The sequence below is a fragment of the Alligator mississippiensis genome, chromosome 4 (genome assembly GCF_030867095.1).
Source record: "Alligator mississippiensis isolate rAllMis1 chromosome 4, rAllMis1, whole genome shotgun sequence".
NCBI classification, from domain to species: Eukaryota; Metazoa; Chordata; order Crocodylia; family Alligatoridae; genus Alligator; species Alligator mississippiensis.
Genome location: NC_081827.1, coordinates 152,396,507 through 152,403,000, shown reverse-complemented (window position 1 = coordinate 152,403,000; position 6,494 = coordinate 152,396,507).

The window sequence follows — 6,494 nt, the reverse complement described above, 5'->3', positions numbered from 1 at the left end:
GTGCTTCGTGGGCGGGGCTCGCAGCCCGCTGGGCGAGCCCTGAAAGGAGAGCCACTTCCGACCCCCTCTCCACGCGAGACCTAACACTCCCGCCCTCCCCTCCACCTCCCCTCCGGCCGCGGGACCCGCCCCCCTCTTTTCCATACCGGCCCCGCCTAGTGTCCCCGCCCCACAACTCTATTGGTTAGCACGCCTGCCACTCGGTGCTCTCTCCCAATCCGCTTCCCAGTCCTTTTCGGGGGCGGGCTGCGGGGGTGCCCCCGCCCGCCCCTGGCGTCAAGGGGGAGGAGTCGAGGTCGGGGGCGGGGCGGGGCCGTGCCCGGGGCTGGCGACACCCGTGGCTTGCTGAAGTCGGTGTCTTTATTCTGTGTCTTTATTATCATGATGATCTTTCCTTGTCTGAGCTAGGGGTTCTGTTTTGTTGGCCATTTCATGCTTTCTTTTGGGGTTTCATGCCTACTTTCTTAACGCTTTCCTTCTGCTCCATGCTGGAAGCAAACTATAGACGTGAGTTTGTAAAGCGGGACCCTGGACAGAGAGTGCCATGTTCCAACTGCAGGTTGCACTGACGATCTGGTCACATCCGTTGTAGAGATCTGTTTCACAGTTGGTGCAGATTGGCACCTTTTAGACCATCTGATGCAGAGAGGCACAAGCTTCCATGGGTAACAACCTGCTTCATCAGATGCTAGGTCAGGGGTTGGCAACATTTTTTGGCCAAAGTGCCAAAAACACCCCAACCTCAATCCACAAACACCCCAGTCTCAACCCATGCCTCAACTTGGCATGCCAGAGGCGGAGGGCGGGGAGCTGCAAGGGTCCTTGGTGCTGGCAGTTGGGGCTGTGCAAAATTTCAGCAGCTGTTTCCTTTCAGAGGCGTTTCAACGCCCAAAAGACTGAATCCAAAACAAAATGGAAAGCTCCAAAATGTCTCTGAAACTAAACAAAATCTTCCGAAACGTTTCAGATGTTTTGGAGGTGGGCTTGCAGGGAAACAGAAACTCGGAAGAGGGAGGGGGAAGAAAGGTGGGGGAAGGACTGCTCTGACATTGACATCTGTAGGTGGCCAGTGTCTGTGATCTGTCCCTGAGGTCCCTTCCAATCCCAGTGCTCTGGGGGCAGGATGGAGAAACAGCATATAAGGCTCTGTGTGAAGGCTTTCTCTGCCTTTTGTCAGCTGTCTGTCTGGAAGCAACAGTGTGTGAAAGGTACTGGCTGGCTGCAGTGACTGGCTTCCTAGTCAGTCGCTTGCAGGTCTCTCTTTTTGGAAAGGATTGGATACACCTTTCCAATATATCACAGAAAGAAGATATAGTAAGATAGAAGAAGATATAGTTAAGGCATAGAAGATATAGTAAGATAGAAGAAGATATAGTAAACACATAGAAGTTATAGTAAACAAATAGTTTCCCTTTTCAACTTCCCTTTCATGACTGCCTAGGGTAAAAAATGGTAAAGCAGATGACTTGCTCCATAAAGGAGAATATGAGGTGGACCAAGCAATTATCAGCCTGAGCCCTGAATACATCTTGAAGCCACACAACGTTGTAGGTTTGGGCCTAGCAGCGGACTTGATGTCTGTAATTCATGTCGCTCCCATCACTAGATTGCCACCTTCAGAGGAAGCCCTCCTGAACAAAGAGGAAATGAAAACTTGAGGAGGGATTACCTTCAACCAGAGAAACATATATCTACCCCTCAGGGTCTGCACATACAGTGAGTCTTCAATCCTGCTCCAATGCCCCTTGGGCTGGTCACCCAGGAGTCTCAAGGACAATACCATCCTGTTACTTCTGGTGGCCCTGCTTGAAAACCATGGTTCAGAATTTTGTAACCTGTGATACGTGTGCTTTGGTCAAATGTCACCCCCCAGAAACCCTCTAGATAAGTCCAGCCCCAAGACCTCTCCCCACCCCCCACATCAACCCTGGGCTGTCATTCTCATGGACTTTGTAGTAGAGCTGCTTGAATTTAATGGGTTTACCTCTATGATGATGGTAGTAGACCATTTCACAAAAATGGCACACATTTCCTGCAAGGGGTTGCCCACTGCCAAAGAGACAGCACAGCTTTGGGTCATCCATGTAGTCTGGCTCCATGGGCTCCCTGAACAGGTAATATCAGACAGGGGATCTTGGTTCACCTCCCTGTTTTTGAGAGAGGCATTGTGCCTAGGTGGGATACTGTACAATAGGGTTGTGCAAAACAGTAGCATTCCGTTTCGACCAGCGTTTCAATGGAACAGTGTTCCACTTCGAATTTTGTTTCAATTCAAAACAACTGTCCCGTTCCCTTCCGGCAAAACGGCAAAACTGTTTTGATGTTTTGCCCATAGGGTATAATGGGGAAAATTGAGACAGCCTATAACTTTGTCATTTCTGACCTGCTGTGGATGAAACTTGCAGGAATGGTAGCTTCTTCTGAGGGCATGAAGCCTGCCAAGTGTCAAGGAGATAGGTCCAGGGGGGTCAGAGAAACTGCACCCCAAAGTGTTGAAAGCAAAACTTGTTTCACATGTATGTGTTAGGCCACAGTGGGGTCAAAACTGCAGGCATGCTAGCCCCTGCTGAGGCCACAAAGCCTGTTACGTTTCAAGGAGATAGGTGAAGGGAAGTTTGGGGAAACTACACCTCAAAATCTTGAAAGCAAAACTCATGTCAAGTGTATGTGTTAAGCCACAGCGGGGTCAAAACTGCAGCTAGTTGAGGAAAACTAGGAGTAATGGTCACAGTCTGGACACCCTAGTTGTGAAGTAGTTTTTCCTAATGTTGAGCCTGAAACAAGCCTGAAACGATCTTCCAGGAGTTTGTGACCATTACTCCTAGTTTTCCCTAAGGGTGCCCTGGTGAACAGTTGCTCACCGAGCCCTAGATGTACGCTTCTGATGCAGTGGTAAGCTGCTACCAAGTCCCCTCTCAGCCTTCTCTTTTTCAGGCTGAAGAGTCCCAGGTCCCTCAGCCTTTCCTCATATGGTTTGCCATGCAAGTCTCTGATCATATGGGCAGCCCTTCTCTGGACTCTCTCAAGCTTTACCACGTCCTTGTTAAAGCGTGCAGCCCAGAACTGGACACAGTACTCCAGCTGCTGTCTCACCAGTGCTGAGTAGAGCCAAGTGGAGCAGAAGAATCACTTCTTTGCAATGGTTTTGCTGGAGATGCATGAATTGATGCATGCCAGGGTATTGTTGGCCCTGCTAGCTACAGCATCGTGCTACCGGCTCATGTTCATACTGTGGTCAATTATTACCCCCAGGTCTGTGGTGGCAAGTGATGGGGGATCTTCAGTCCTGCTGCCTGATGAGAGGCAGCAATTGCACAAGCACCCATGTCACGAGTTTTGCCTGTCAGCAGCTAGGGGAGCAGGGCCCCAGAACCTCCCTGCACCTATCTCCTTAACAGCTGGGAGGCTTTGTGGCTGCAGCAGGGCCTAGTAGCCAGGCCTGCAGTAGTTTCCCCCTCCCTGTGCCCCAAGACAGACACAGTTGCACAAGCACCCATGACATGAGTTTTGCCTGTCAGCAGCCAGAGGTGCAGGGCCCCAGAACCCAGAACCCCTGCACCTAGCTCCTTGACAGCTGGCAGGTTTCGTGGCCTCAGCAGGAGCTACCATCCCTGCAGCTTTCACCCTGCTGCGCCTTGTCGGGGCCCAGGGCAGCCGGCCAGCAGCTCTCCCTGACTCCCACCCAGGCAGATAAGGGTCCGGGGCCTTAGAAGGCTGTCAGGCGGGTACTTGTGATGCTTGGAGTGGAATTAATTAGGCGGACGCTTATCGGTTGCAAAGCAAGATTATTTACTCACGCCGTCAAGGTGGTGAATAGTGGAGGTCAGAGATACTTGGTTAGTTACAGCTTAAAGTTCGAAGGTCGTATGTCGGTCTGCATAAGAGTTCGTTGATCAGGCAGATAAACGGAGAAAAAATTGAGCCGGCAGGTCGTTGATTTACGTCTGATAAGGTCGAGACGGGGGAGACTGACAAGCGATCAATTTGTCAGTTATTCTCACACATACATTCAGAGGTTTTTTCAGGTGTGTGTGCGGAGGTCTCCCGTTCTTCACGGAAGTCAAGACGGGTTTTATTTGTGTAATAGCCAATTGCTTTTCGCCACGTCATAAATTTAATTAGAATCCCCAATTATCTAGCGGTCTTCGCTAGGGTGTTATCTCACAGGGTTACTCCCTGTTTTCTCTGACCAGTTATAATGATTTATGTACAGCACAGAAGGCTAAGTTTCATTTCATGTTAGTGTCGCAGTTATAAATTTCTTTTTGACATGCGCAGCAAAAAAAAAAGCGGTTACTATCATTATTGTTAACCCTTAGTTAACCCAGTGCAGAAAAAAACTGTTTTGAATGGTTTTACTTGTTTGTGACATGGGCACTACTTAATTGGGTTGTGACACGCCTTAACACACACGGTGTCACCCATGTCACAAATTTTGCTTGTCCACAGCTTGAGGTGCAGTTTCCCCTAAACCCCTGCACCTGTCTCCTTGAAACTTGGCAGGCTTTGTGGCCTCAGCAGGGGCTAGCGTGCCTGCAGTTTTAACCCTGCTGTGGCCTAACACATACATATGAAACAAGCTTTGCTTTCAAGATTTTGGGGTGTAGCTTCTCCAACCCCCCTGCACCTATCTCCTTGACATTTGGCAGACTTCATGCCCTCAGAAGAGGCTACCATTCCTGCAAGTTTCATCCATAGCAGGTCAGAAATTACAAAGTTATAGGCTGTTTCAACTTTCCCCATTATAGTCTGTGGGAGAAACAGCTGCGAAACGGCGAAACATTTCGACTTGCCTCATTTTGTTTCAAGGCTGTTTCCACCATATCTGTTCCATTTAGATTTTGCTGCTACTGTACAATCCCATTTGTCTTCCGCATATCACCGCCAATCCAATGGCCAGACTACGAGTATCCTGAAGCAATACCTCTGTTGCTACAACAGTTACTACCAGGATAACTGGTCCTCCTTATGCCATCTGCAGTTCATTTACTACAACACTGACCATTTCTACTGGCTGGAGTCTATCTGCAAATTATGGTTTCCACCCTCAGCTCCACATCCAGCTAACCTCGATGTCTCCCAACCCTGCAATCTCTGAATGGGTGCAACACATTTGCTGGATACAGGAGGATTTAGAGAAACAAATAAGCCAAGCCAAAGAAATCGATATGCAGTTTGCTGAAGCTATATATAGAAAACTTCCTTCTGCAAAGAGCCCAAATGCTGCCATCTCCTGTCTGCATTTGGAGAATGAGGAATATATGGTTCAGGAAATCTTGGGACTCAAAATTCAAGCGTGGCTGGCTATGGTTCTTGGTGGATTGGGAAGAGTACCATCTAGAACAGTGGTTCTCAACCTTTTTTGTACCAGGACCCATTTGTAAACATTGACGGCCAGTTCATTTTTAAAGTTTGCTTGTGGCCCTTTCATATATTCTTGCAACTCACTTTTGAGTCATGACCTGGGGGTTAAGAAACACTGGTCTAGAAGACCACATCTGAGAGCTATTAGAGAACATACACCCCAGCACTACTCCAGGCTTTTCATAAGTAGTACCCAGGAAAACTGTGGTCAGGCCACCTGGAGATCAGGCATGAGGGAGTGGGAAAGGGAGGGAAGTGAGATGCCAGGATCTGGTTGTGAACCCCCAACCCCAGCTAGGCCACAGCTCATGAAAGAAGGCAGACTGGCAAGAAAAGGGGCCGCACAAGCACAGGGCCCTTCCACCACTGGCCCCAGATTGGCCTGGGGCTCCTGGCCCCGGATTGGATGCTCCTTCCTCTGTAAGGCTTCCTGTTTCCTGGGAAAGCTGTCTGAACAAGAAGTCTCCTGCTGCCCTTGGGCCATCCCATTGTTCCCTTGCCTCTGTGCCCTGCTTCTAGATCTGACCACCTACTGCTGACCCTGCTTAGATTTCGACCTCTGCCTCTGCCTCATGTCTGGGATTGTTGGAATTTAGCTTGCTCCCTGATTTTGCGCTGCCTGGTGTTTTGGCCCCAGCATGAACTCTGAACTTCTGGCTTGGACCTTGGCTACCCCTCAGACCTTGGGCTAACAGCATGTGCAAATCACCAATCAGACCACCTACACTGCAGTGCATGACACTGCTCCTCAAAAATCCTGCTACAAAATTCTTTTTCATTCGCATTCATCCTTTGTGAATGTTTGTGGCCTCTGTTCATGGGCCAGAAGGCTTATAATAAGACACAAGAGGCAGAACTCAGAGAAAAACACTAGTCGGGGACTCAAAAGATCCAGGTTCAGACTGCGATATAGACTTCTTTTGTGTCCTTGAGCAAGTCACTTAAGGCTACAGCCTCCAAAATAGTTATGCGTGTAATTGATTACAGGGGGAGCTAGGGATCTAAGTACCTTTGAGGATCTGAGCCTAAAGGCACCATAAGCTAGAAAGTTCTGTCAGGCCAATCATGTTGGGTTTTAGGATGATGTATTTTCATAAGAGAGCTTCAAACTACCAGATGTTCTGGAGAAG